This window comes from Salvelinus namaycush, chromosome 6, assembly GCF_016432855.1.
Source record: "Salvelinus namaycush isolate Seneca chromosome 6, SaNama_1.0, whole genome shotgun sequence".
Classification (NCBI taxonomy): domain Eukaryota; kingdom Metazoa; phylum Chordata; class Actinopteri; order Salmoniformes; family Salmonidae; genus Salvelinus; species Salvelinus namaycush.
The window spans coordinates 16,450,502-16,464,703 of record NC_052312.1 but is presented as its reverse complement, the minus strand read 5'-3'; the positions used below and the strand labels follow the sequence as shown (position 1 = coordinate 16,464,703).

The 14,202-nt window shown below is 42.8% G+C and overlaps 1 protein-coding gene across 1 annotated transcript in view; it reads left to right on the top strand.

The window, feature by feature from the left end:
• The window catches only part of adgrl3.1 (adhesion G protein-coupled receptor L3.1), a 211,465-nt gene that overhangs the window by 65,093 nt on the left and 132,170 nt on the right, over positions 1 to 14,202 (top strand). The window lies entirely within an intron of this gene.

Sequence of the window (14,202 nt, the reverse complement as noted above, 5' to 3'; positions counted from 1 at the left end):
AATGTATACATTTTAGCACATTTCAGTGTTGCGATAAGTGTAATTGAATACAAATGGCTTCACTTTCATACTCATGGCCTATGAGTGTCAGTTGTCATGTTCCTAGCTTGTTTGACATTATGATTGGTAGGCTTTTTTAATTGGAGAGTAAAGAGCAGAGTAAATGAAGAGGAAGTATGTGTATTGTTACACGTTAGCACTATTGCGAGTGTATGGGTTGGTGATAATTAGCTATGGAATATGACACCTCAATGTGTCATCCTCCTTTTGCCATTTAATTAAACCCCTTGAATGAGAGAAAAAAAAACAAGCAAACCACACACCAGCTGTGGGAAAATGTAATAACTGCAGTCACATTGTTGTGTTACAAGACATTTTAACTGTCGGAGAAAAAAAGGATTTGCGTTCAAAAAACTAAATAATTTGTTTGCGGTCACGTGATTGGTTAGTTATTTTTTCTCACGGGGATTGTATTTCTGGGTAGTTATCCCTAGTTTCTGCTGTTTATTAGATATGACATTATTTTCTATATAATTCTGACAGAAGGTTAATAGAACTACAAGAGTTGTTTGTTTACCTTTTTTAGTCTGTTCTCAAAGTTTGTCTGTCTGTCTCTCTTACGGTACCTGTCACCTTTGTAAAGACAGATGACTGCTCTCATTAAACTTGCCACAACTCTTTTTAAGAAAAAGTAAAAATTCTTCCCTCCGATGCTCCTTCTTTAAAAGTAGTCATCAAGCCTACCCCAAGTTGTTTTGACATGCCAAGGTAATTCTTTGCACTGGCTCATTAACAGCCTGGTCTGAAGTGTCACATGTTATTTGGCTGTGAAGTCTTTACCATCCTCACTGGTGGAAATCAAATCAAATAACATTGTATTTGTCACATGCGTCGAATACAACACAATACAATACACCTTACAGTGAAATGCTTACTTACAAGCCCTTAACCAACTATGAAGTTTTAAGAAAAATAAGTGGTTCAATAAATAAATAAATAAATATATATATAATAATTAAAGAGCAGCAGTAAAATAACAGTAGCGAGGCTATATACAGGGGGTACCGGTTGTATTCGATATATATATATACACTGCTCAAAAAAATAAAGGGAACACTTAAACAACACAATGTAACTCCAAGTCAATCACACTTCTGTGAAATCAAACTGTCCACTTAGGAAGCAACACTGATTGACAATAAATTTAACATGCTGTTGTGCAAATGGAATAGACAAAAGGTGGAAATTATAGGCAATTAGTAAGACACCCCCAAAAAAGGAATGGTTCTGCAGGTGGTGACCACAGACCACTTCTCAGTTCCTATGCTTCCTGGCTGATGTTTTGGTCACTTTTGAATGCTGGCGGTGCTTTCACTCTAGTGGTAGCATGAGACGGAGTCTACAACCCACACAAGTGGCTCAGGTAGTGCAGTTCATCCAGGATGGCACATCAATGCGAGCTGTGGCAAAAAGGTTTGCTGTGTCTGTCAGCGTAGTGTCCAGAGCATGGAGGCGCTACCAGGAGACAGGCCAGTACATCAGGAGACGTGGAGGAGGCCGTAGGAGGTCAACAACCCAGCAGCAGGACCGCTACCTCCGCCTTTGTGCAAGGAGGTGCACTGCCAGAGCCATGCAAAATGACCTCCAGCAGGCCACAAATGTGCATGTGTCAGCATATGGTCTCACAAGGGGTCTGAGGATCTCATCTCGGTACCTAATGGCAGTCAGGCTACCTCTGGCGAGCACATGGAGGGCTGTGCGGCCCCACAAAGAAATGCCACCCCACACCATGACTGACCCACCGCCAAACCGGTCATGCTGGAGGATGTTGCAGGCAGCAGAACGTTCTCCACGGCATCTCCAGACTCTGTCACGTCTGTCACATGTGCTCATGTGCTCAGTGTGAACCTGCTTTCATCTGTGAAGAGCACAGGGCGCCAGTGGCGAATTTGCCAATCTTGGTGTTCTCTGGCAAATGCCAAACGTCCTGCACGGTGTTGGGCTGTAAGCACAACCCCCACCTGTGGACGTCGGGCCCTCATACCACCCTCATGGAGTCTGTTTCTGACCGTTTGAGCAGACACATGCACATTTGTGGCCTGCTGGAGGTCATTTTGCAGGGCTCTGGCAGTGCACCTCCTTGCACAAAGGCGGAGGTAGCGGTCCTGCTGCTGGGTTGTTGACCTCCTACGGCCTCCTCCACGTCTCCTGATGTACTGGCCTGTCTCCTGGTAGCGCCTCCATGCTCTGGACACTACGCTGACAGACACAGCAAACCTTTTTGCCACAGCTCGCATTGATGTGCCATCCTGGATGAACTGCACTACCTGAGCCACTTGTGTGGGTTGTAGACTCCGTCTCATGCTACCACTAGAGTGAAAGCACCGCCAGCATTCAAAAGTGACCAAAACATCAGCCAGGAAGCATAGGAACTGAGAAGTGGTCTGTGGTCACCACCTGCAGAACCATTCCTTTTTTGGGGGTGTCTTACTAATTGCCTATAATTTCCACCTTTTGTCTATTCCATTTGCACAACAGCATGTTAAATTTATTGTCAATCAGTGTTGCTTCCTAAGTGGACAGTTTGATTTCACAGAAGTGTGATTGACTTGGAGTTACATTGTGTTGTTTAAGTGTTCCCTTTATTTTTTTGAGCAGTGTATATTGAGGTAATATGTACATGTAGGTCACCTGCAGTTTTTAAATGAAATTACTTTTTTCCCAGAATCTCAGCAATTCCACAGTCTGTTGATTTTTCACTTTAAAATGTATGTCAAACAAAAACTAATGATTGACGTTGTTGCATGCACAACATTGTCAAGTTTGACCTGCGTGTCATGAGTGGCGAGACCACGTACAAACTACCTCACCTCGTTGTAGTATACGATGACGCACTGTTCTTCAACAAGGAGCGCACGCGTAACATCGTCAAGTTCGACCTGCGCACGCGCATCAAGAGCGGACGAGGCCATCAACGCCAACTACCATGACACCTCTCCGTACCACTGGGATCTGCGGGAAAGGCAGTGGAGTTCTGTTATGTGACTTCACGTACGCCTGACCCTAGAGGTTTCACTTCCCACAACCCATAGGGGCTACACAAACCGTCATTCTGTTAGCAAATTTTCTTCAAGTAAATGTTTTTTGTTCTGTGGAAAAAGTAGTGTTAAAAGTAGTCTTTGAAAAAAGTGTTAAAAGTAGTCTTTGCACGTTGTTGTATGGTTTAACTTTGCAATAATTTAGTTTTTGTTTGGCATACATTTCAAAGGGAAAATCTTTGTCTTAGCATCACTCTGTTACTGTGGAATTGCCTATATCCAACCTAGTCTAGACATCAAAGGCAGCATAGTTCTGTTATGTGATTTGACTTATGCCTGACCCTAGAGGTTTCACTTCACACAACCATAGGGTTTACACATAGGAGCTACACATAATTGCTTCCCTTGTTGTTGCTTAAAGGAAAAATCCACCCTAATTCATTTAATTTACAGTGTTAAATAAGTGAGAACAATATTTTTTGTGAACAAATGTTTAATTTTGGCGTTATAGTAAAGTTGGTAGCAACATGGAAAATCATTGTGGAAATCTGTTGCAGATCAAGTTGATTACAAAATCCACAATGCAGTGCTCTCGCTATGGGCTTGCTGGCTAGCTAGCAAACGTAGCTACACACAGTAATACCAAAGACAAATATCAGCAGGGGAAGCAGCTAGTTAGTGCAGTTTGTTGAGGCGATTTTACAGCTATCAATTTAGGAGTCTACAATCTCACCATGTTCAACCTGCAGATCAAAGTGCTTCACAGAGTGGAGTTTGACATTTGCAACGGCAGATATACTTTGAGGCAATGGTAAATGTTGCTCATGCTACATCAATGGTCCGCGCTGTGCATTCTGGGCGATTCTGGAACAAGGAGCGCTCTCCTTCAAGGAGTGAATAGGAGTGAAATTATTATTTTTATTTTTTTTACAAAACCTTTCCAAGATGTGAGATACAGTGGGGCAAAAAAGTATTTAGTCAGCCACCAATTGTGCAAGTTCTCCCACTTAAAAAGATGAGAGAGGCCTGCAATTTTCATCATAGGTACACTTCAACTATGACAGACAAAAAGAGAAAAAAAAATCCAGAAAATCACATTGTAGGATTTTTAATGAATTTATTAGCAAATTATGGTGGAAAATAAGTATTTGGTCACCTACAAACAAGCAAGATTTCTGGCTCTCACAGACCTGTAACTTCTTCTTTAAGAGGCTCCTCTGTCCTCCACTCGTTACCTGTATTAATGGCACCTGTTTGAACTTGTTATCAGTATAAAATACACCTGTCCACAACCTCAAACAGTCACACTCCAAACTCCACTATGGCCAAGACCAAAGAGCTGTCAAAGGACACCAGAAACAAAATTGTAGACCTGCACCAGGCTGGGAAGACTGAATCTGCAATAGGTAAGCAGCTTGGTTTGAAGAAATCAACTGTGGGAGCAATTATTAGGAAATGGAAGACATACAAGACCACTGATAATCTCCCTCGATCTGGGGCTCCACGCAAGATCTCACCCCGTGGGGTCAAAATGATCACAAGAACGGTGAGCAAAAATCCCAGAACCACACGGGGGGACCTAGTGAATGACCTGCAGAGAGCTGGGACCAAAGTAACAAAGCCTACCATCAGTAACACACTATGCCGCCAGGGACTCAAATCCTGCAGTGCCAGACGTGTCCCCCTGCTTAAGCCAGTACATGTCCAGGCCCGTCTGAAGTGTGCTAGAGAGCATTTGAATGAACCAGATGAAGATTGGGAGAATGTCATATGGTCAGATGAAACCAAAATATAACTTTTTGGTAAAAACTCAACTCGTCGTGTTTGGAGGACAAAGAATGCTGAGTTGCATCCAAAGAACACCATACCTACTGTGAAGCATGGGGGTGGAAACATCATGCTTTGGGGCTGTTTTTCTGCAAAGGGACCAGGACGACTGATCCGTGTAAAGGAAAGAATGAATGGGGCCATGTATCGTGAGATTTTGAGTGAAAACCTCCTTCCATCAGCAAGGGCATTGAAGATGAAACGTGGCTGGGTCTTTCAGCATGACAATGATCCCAAACACACCGCCCGGGCAACGAAGGAGTGGCTTCGTAAGAAGCATTTCAAGGTACTGGAGTGGCCTAGCCAGTTTCCAGATCTCAACCCCATAGAAAATCTTTGGAGGGAGTTGAAAGTCCGTGTTGCCCAGCAACAGCCCCAAAACATCACTGCTCTAGAGGAGATCTGCATGGAGGAATGGGCCAAAATACCAGCAACAGTGTGTGAAAACCTTGTGAAGACTTACAGAAAACGTTTGACCTCTGTCATTGCCAACAAAGGGTATATAACAAAGTATTGAGAAACTTTTGTTATTGACCAAATACTTATTTTCCACCATCATTTGCAAATAAATTCATTAAAAATCCTACAATGTGATTTTCTGGATTTTTTTTCTCATTTTGTCTGTCATAGTTGAAGTGTACCTATGATGACAATTACAGGCCTCTCATCTTTTTAAGTGGGAGAACTTGCACAATTGGTGGCTGACTAAATACCTTTTCTCCCCACTGTAATTAACTCGTGACGTTACGTACTTACAAGGAAAATGGGTACGTTTCTTAACATATACGCTGAACTGCATTGTTGGTTAAGGGCTTGTAAGTAAGTATTTCACGGTAAGGTGTTGTATTCGGCGCATGTGACAAATACAATTTGAATTATTTGACTTTGAGAAGGGATTGTGTGACGATTAGCTTAGCAACCGTGTGACGCAGCATGACAACGTGAACGCGATTGGTCTACAGTCTGCTGGGTGGGGCATTATATGTTCCTTCATTCATTGGATTGCTATCTCCTTTCTATAATATATCTGGCAACGGCACCATGCGATGCACCCTGGACTAAAGATGCAGACAAATACGAAAAATGTGCTAGACCCTCCGTTAAATTACACATTTCTCGAGGTAGGAATATTGCAAAAATATGATTAATGGCTCATTCGAGAGGAGACATCCTCCCGAGTTATGACATCAGCCAGTATTGAAATCTGACATGTATGATAAACGTTTTTGCGATCTAGAAGATGTATTTCTATTAACTTCCAGTGTAGTGAGAGTGACTTTATCACTGTGCTATGTCATACTGCCCGCATTTCTGCCTGCTTGAACGTCAATAACTCCGATACACATGAAAACAAGTAATGACCCAGTGAATCGATAGTACATCACTCAGAGTTGCACAAAAATAAAATACAATTCAAAATGGGTGAACCCTTCCTTTAAGCAAAAACAACACTTGTTAGCCGCTTGCCTTATTAAATGACGGTGTATCAAGCAATGCTTTTACATGCATTTGGGAGGCAAGCTGCAGAACATTACCTAGTGACGCTCTGCCCCCCTCTCTCTCGCATAGAGTAATGGACCTTTCAGTCTCCAGGGAGTATCAGTTCAGTATCCCATGGTGCGGAATGGGCTGACCTCCAAACGGGCGAGCAAGGAGGCTGCTGACAGAGGATAGGAAGGTAGAGGGGGAAAAAGAGAGCGACGGACACAGTTGATAAATCCAGTTAACTGATAGATAAAGTAGATAGATGAAGTGTCCGAGACAAACAGCGCCAGATAAACAGACTGATCTGGAGTGAATGATTGAGTCGAATGACTCACGATAGATGGGTCAATATGTAAATTGACGTGCACTATTTGGTTCCGGGATGGGATTTTTGATGTATTTGGTGCAAGGAGTGTGGTCATTGTCAAATTGATCAGTATGGATTCATGTTATGAGTTGATATTATGGGTTAGACATCATCACACTTCAGGTACTGTATCTCAAATGGATTCAGTTAATTTGCTGTAAAAACTACAGGACTGGGACTTTCCATGAAATGCCTTGCTACAGATGTTGCGCAACACAATTGACCAGTCAACCTCACCTGTACCTTACTGCAGCGAAAACATTAACATGAGGGTGACATACATACGCACAGGATATGCTCTCTCCCTGACCAGACCATTGATGATGTAATCACAGGGAGCTAACACCAACGGCGAGGTGATGTTGCGTAAGATTCCCGCCACACAGGCTCAGTACCACCTCTACCCCGCCTCCCAAACCCCCATAGGCACGCGACGCATGAGCTGCTATGGCGATGGAGCATGGGAAATGGAGCAGGGGAGTCATGTCAATGCCCACAGCTGGGTCTTAGCTCAGCACGCCATGCCACGCGGCTATGGGCACAGGCGTTTTGCATGGGATTCTGGGAATGCATTTTTGGAATGCTGTTTGGTTTTCCCTTTTGTAGTGGGTTTGATTCGCAGAGTTGGTTGGGTGCATAGTCTTATATGATGAATTGTGATGCATACAGTAGGTGTGCATTGTTTCTGATTGGTTGGTGGATGAAACTGAATAAGATGGAGCGGCAGGTAGCCTAGTGGTTAGAGCATTGGACTAGTAACCGAAAGTTTGCTAGATCGAATCCCTGAGCTCACAAGGTAAAAATCTGTCGTTCTGCCCCTGAACAAGGCAGTTAACCCACTGTTCCTAGGCCGTCATTGTAAATAAGAATTTGTTCTTAACTGACTTACCTAGTTAAATAAAGGTAAAAAATAAATAAATAAATAAATAAGATGACGAGAACAGCTGTGGCTACTGTATATATGCTTTATGACTGATGTTTATTCCATCAAATGTTGTGGAAATAGTACAGATATATTGCAGAAATGTTGCTGCTTGACATGTCATCGTATTCCATGTTACATACTTAAGAATGAAACTGTGGGCCTGCCGAGTGGCGCAGTGGTCTAAGTGTGCCGCTAGAGATCCTGGGTTCCAGTCCAGGCTGTGTCGCGAGCGGGAGACCCATGGGGCGGCGCACAATTGGCCCAGCGTCGTCCGGGTTAGGGGAGGGGTTGGCCGGCAGGAATGTCTATGCCCCATCTCGCTCTAGCAATTCCTGTGGCGGGCCGATCACGCTGACGTGGTCGCCAGGTGTACAGTGTTTCCTCCGACACATTGGTGCGGCTTGCTTCCGGGTTAAGTGGGCACTGTGTCAAGAAGCAGTGCGGCTTGGTTGGGTTGTGTTTCGGAGGACACACGGCTCTCGACCTTCGCCTCTCCCGAGTCTGTACGGGAGTTACAGTCTTGTCCCATCGCTGCAACTACTAGTTGGATAACACAAAATTGGGGAGAAAAAGGGGTAAAAAAAAAAAGAATGAAACTTACAAATGGAAAATAATCCAAATGCTTAGGGGGCATAATTTGTATGTCTGTAGGCAAGGCAGTGGTACGATTATCAACAATTAGTTATAAGAGCATCATTTAGCAATAAGGCACGAGGGGGTGTGGTATACGGCCAATATACAACGGCTATGAGCTGTTCTTATGCACAACGCGGAGTGCCTGGATACAGCCTTTAGCCGTGGTATATTGGCCATATACCACAAACCCCTGAGGTGCCTTATTGCTATAATAAACTGGTTACCAACGTAATTAGAACAGTAAAAATATTTTGTCTTACCTGTGGTATATGGTCTGAGATACCATGGCTTTCAGCCAATCAGCATTCAGGGTTCGAACCACCCAGTTTATAATTGCTCTTGGAGAACCGATACCTCAATCTCTCCAGAGAACAGATCGAGGATAGATGACACATCCAAAACTACTCCATTCAAAGCATATGTTTTACTGAATTTGATTGAAAAATGAAATTCAAACCTTCCCAACATTAAAAGCCCACATCTCCTTGCCCTCACCTGGCATTTTCTTTCAATAAAATTTGAGAACGAGCGAGCGCAAATAAAATGTATCAAAACAGTCTTCTTTACAAAGGGGCATGCAATTTTTTTGGGGGGGGGGAATTGCCAATAAATAAGGAAATATAAAGTGGAAGAAAGAGGGAGGCCTGTTTTTATGTCTCTGACAGTTTTATTTTATAAGCCCACTCCATCAGGCAAAATACACATCTGAGGGAGAATAGTTGGGGGGGAAAGCAGACAAGAATGAACATTATACTGTAATATGGGAACACTTAAAAGTTCATGTGAATCTATTTCTCATGGATACGTGTAGGTTTGAAATAGCAGACTTGCCATTAATAGTAAACATACAGATTGAACGATCTAAAGATAATGAAAGAGGAAAACAAGAGTCCTTATGAATTCAGCTGGACGTTCCGGCTGCCTCACTAATACTAATCTGCCACAGTGAGCAGAGGAGACAGTCCACAAGCCTACTTAGTGCAGGCAGTCACTTGAGAGAATTTACCCTGCCTTAGGCTCAGACACCTGCTACTGGTGCCTGCTTGGTGTGTGTGGGTGGGTGGCAGGGGGAGGTGTATGTGTGTGTGTGTGAGAGCACATACAGTGCCTTCAGAAAGTACTCACACCCCTTGACTTTTTCCTCATTTTGTTGTTTTACAGCCTGAATTTAAAATAGATTAAATTGAGATTTTGTGTCACTGGCTTACACACACAACGCCCCATATAATGTCAAAGTGGAATGATGTTTTTAGAAATGTTTACTAATTAATAAAGCATGAAAAGCTGAAATCAAGACATTTCAGCTTTTCATGCTTTATTAATTAGTAAACATTTTAAGTCAATATGTATTCAACCCCTTTGTAATGGCAAGCCTAAATATGTTTAGGTGTGAAAATGTGCTTAACAGGTCACATAATAAGTTGCATGGACTCACTCTTGTGTGAAATAATAGTATTATCTGTAAGGTCCCACAGTCGAGCAGTGAATTTCAAACACAGATTCAACCACAAAGACCAGGTAGGTTTTTCAATGCCTCTCAAAGAATGGCACCTATTGGTAGATGGGTAAATATAAAAAGCAGACATAGAATAATATCCCTTTTAAGCATGGTGAAGTTATTAATTACACTTTGGATGGTGTATCATTACACCCAGTCACAACACAGATACAGTTGTCCTTCCTAACTCAGTTGCTGGAGAGGAAGGAAACCGCTCATGGATTTCACCATGAGGCCAATGGTAACTTTAAAACAGTTACTGCCAGAATTCTATGGCACGTTATTTGAGTGTCAACCACTGGTACCGTTAGTGCTAGTTTGACCACCAGAGGGCATCTTTGAGAAGCATTTGATAGCCTTCAATAGTGGCTGTACTAGAGAAATTATAAACCTTTTTTTGTAAGAACATAGTATATGGGACTGATTTCAAGAAATGTTGCTTAATTAATTTGATTAATATCATGGTGTTTCTATTCCAAGAAAAACGAAAAACCCTCTGGATTTCCGTTAGGATGGAACGGAAAATATGGCACTGTATAACGTGACGGTCGGGAGTAGGCTACAGTACTGGGCTATTTACTAATATACACAGGCAGTTAGGAAAGCAAAGTCTAGCTTTTTCAAACAGAAATTTGCATCCTGCAGCACAAACTCCAAAATGTTCTTGGATACTGTAAAGTCCATGGAGAATAAGAGCACCTCCTCCCAGCTGCCCACTGCACCGAGGCTAGGAAACACTGTCACCACCGATTAAATCCACGATAATTGAGAATTTCAATAAGCATTTTTCTACGGCTGGCCATGCTTTCCACCTGGCTACCCCTACCCTGGTCTACAGCCCTGCACCCCCCCACAGCAACTTGCCGAAGCCTCCCCCATTTTTCCTTCACCCAAATCCAGATAGCTGATGTACTGAAAGAGCTGCAAAAGCTGGACCCCTACAAATCAGCTGGGCTAGACAATCTGGACCCTCTCTTTCTAAAATTATCAGCTGAAATTGTTGCAACCCCTATTACTAGCCTGTTCGACATCTTTTGTATCGTCTGAGATCCCCAAAGATAGGAAAGCTGCCGCGGACAGCCCCCTCTTCAAAGGGGGATACACTCCAGACCCAAACTGCTACAGACCTATATTTATCCTACACTGCCTTCGAAAGGTCTTCGAAAGCCAAGTTAACAAACAGATCACCAACCATTTCTTATCCTACCACACCTTCTCCGCTATGCAATCTGGTTTCCGAGCTGGTCACGGGTGCACCTCAGCAACACTCAAGGTCCTAAACAATATCATAACCTCCATCGATAAGAGACAGTACTGTGCAGCTGTATTCATCGACCTGGCCAAGGCTTTCGACTATGTCAATCACCACATTCTTATCGGCAGACTCAACAGCCTTGGTTTCTCAAATGATTGCCTCGCCTGGTTCACCAACTACTTCTCAGACAGAGTTCAGTGTGTCAAATCGGAGGGCCTGAGTGACGCCTTTGGTGAGAGGGCTCATGCTTTAATATTTAATAATATCTGCCCTCCGAATTCAAATCTAAGGGGCATTTTTCACGCCATTATTAGTTACATTGTTTTAGTTTGAACGTGCAGACAGGCACTAAGAACAGCGGGAACGTTTCCCCAGTCAGCGCCATTATTAGTGCAATGCCCCTTAAAGTGTTGCTCTGTGCTACCCAGTGTGGCGGGGTGGGGTTCCACCCCCCCCCTCCCCCTTCCTCCTCCTCCCTCCCCCATGGGCTAGGTCGGTCTTCTGTGCGCGGCTCTGCATCCCATCCCGTGCCCCCTGCCCTCGTGCCTTGAACCTCGCATGCCCAGGGCTGTTTCAGTGGATACAGCTGGAGAACTGCAAGGCAATCCCATTGTGTGCCACTCGGAAGCCATGACCAATATATATTGTTCTGCTAATAACAGGGTTAATAATATATCTGAGAATATCCAAGGGGCTTTTATATCATTCTAAATTAATAATAAAAGTAATAATAATTGTAATCATCACTTTATTTAAAAAATAACAATATTTTGGAGATTTTGTTTTCAAATAACGTAAAATGAGCAAGGAAAAAGGCCATTCTTGAACATGTTACTATTTTGTAAATAAAGCCAGTTTGTTATTTAGAATTATTTATTTCTGTTTTTAGAGGGAGAGTAACTAAAAACCTACAGTCATCTCATGGGTCTACCAGTCGAAGCCGGCACAGGTATTGAACCAGAATCTGTAGCAACGCAGTTTGCACTGCTATGCAGTGTTTTAGACTGTTGCGCCACTCAGGCGCTGTACAACATGATCGGTCGGGAGTGGGCTACAGTACTACAATAAGAGCAAAATAATTCTAATAAAAACCTTAGTGTAATGACAGTTTTAGTAAGTAATACTGAATTCGTGCACAATTATCAGTTTCTATTTATGTTTATGTCGCCCATTCATTGTCAGTCAGAGACATGGTAGGACCCAAAAGCATAATCAGTGCTCTAACTCCCCCTTGCGCTGGTCTGGAGCAATGAAGTAGTGACGCAAGGTACTGTAGTAAACCGCAAATTACCTCTAAGTCCCGCAGCATAATCGCAAAAATTTGTGGCGCAACCACTGTAATACTGCAAAAAAAATGTGGCAAAGCAATTAACTTTTTGTCCTGAATACAAAGTGTTATGTTTGGGGCAAACCCAATATAACACATTACTGAGTACCACACTCTATATTTTCAAGCATAGTGGTGGCTGCATCATGTTATGTGTATGCTTGTAGTTGTTAAGGACAACAGCGTTTTTCAGGATAAAAAAAAAACAGGATGGAGCTGAGCACAGGCAAAATCCTAGAGAAAACATGGTTGTCTGCTTTCCACCAAACACTGGGACAGTAATTTACCTTTCAGCAGGTCAATAACCTAAAACACAAGGCCAAATATACACTGGAGTTGCTTACCATGATGACATTGAATGTTCATGTGTGGTCTAGTAACAGTTTTTTGACTTAAATTGGCTTGAAAATGGCTGTCTAGCAATGATCAACAACCAACTTGACATGGCTTGAAGAATTTTTTTAAGAATAATGTAATGTGCAAGTATTGTAAAATCCAGGTGTGCAATGCTCCTAGAGACTTACCCAGAAAGACTCACAGCTGTAATCTCTGCCAAAGGTGATTATAACATGTATTGACTAAGGGCTGTGAATACTTATGTGAATTAGATATTTCTATATTTCATTTTTAATAAACGTACAAACATTTCTAAAAACATGTTTTCACTTTGTCATTATGGGGTATTGTGTGTGTGTGTGTGTGTATATGGGTGAGAAAAAAGGCTGTAACGCAACGAAATGTGGAATAAGTCAAGGGGGTATGAATACTTTCTGAATGCACTGTAGCCGTGTGCTTTCGTTTCCCATTTTTGCATGTGCATGTGCAGATATGGGTAACGTAATGCAACAACGCATAATAATTGTCCTTCTGCCTCTTGAAGATTGTGACAGCCCATCATCACATTTATTATCCCTGTGACCCATTTGCAGCATAGATGGAAATTGGTGCAGAGATGAAAATATGCCAGCATGCGTTCCCAGGGGGATCCACATTATGCCATACCGTGTTATAGGGTTATAACAGGTATACTGTAGATGTAACGTATTCATTAACACAGACCACTAACTTACTGGATTCTACAAAATAATTACATTAAGACACATTAGTTCTGAATTTATCAAATGCCCATTTCAATTGACTTACAGATCAGACATTTATCAAGTTGTTTTTAAAAGAAGGACATGTTTAGTTAGGACATTGACATTTTGGTCATTTAGCAGACGCTTTTAGTTGATGGTTGGCTGGAATTATATCTCTAAATGAATATGTATCTCTATAGTCGGTGACAATCAGCCGCATGTGACTGGTTTGTTGGTACACTGCAACAACATTTGTTCTCTGGATATGTCCGGGTTGCCAACCTCAGTCATTCTTCTGTCAACTCAGGCCATCTGCGGAGGATGGGCACGGGAGGCGGCACAGGAGGCGTTGTCCCTCCACTGTCTGGCGTGCCTGCTGTAATCTTGCCACCTGTTGCCATCTGGCCAGGGCAGAGTAGCAGCGCGTGCCAGAGGGTGCCTAAGACATGGGCATCGACCTTCATACTGAGGCTGGCATGTTTTGGGCAAGGCCTGCCAGTCTTGGCCTTGTCAATAGTAACAGAGAGCTTCTTAATTGAATAAGAATGGCTAACTGGTAGATGCAGACTGACAGAGCTGTTGTTACTGGGGTTTGGAAGCTGCTGTTACTGGACTATAGCACTCCTGATGAAGTATGCTAATGTTTTCCCTATGCCTGATTTATTGGAAAGCATTCTTGGATGCATTGCCTTATCTACTTCCAACCCTCAGCTGCTCTTTCAGAAGCATTTTATTGGAAACGGCCATTTGCATGCTGTATAATGC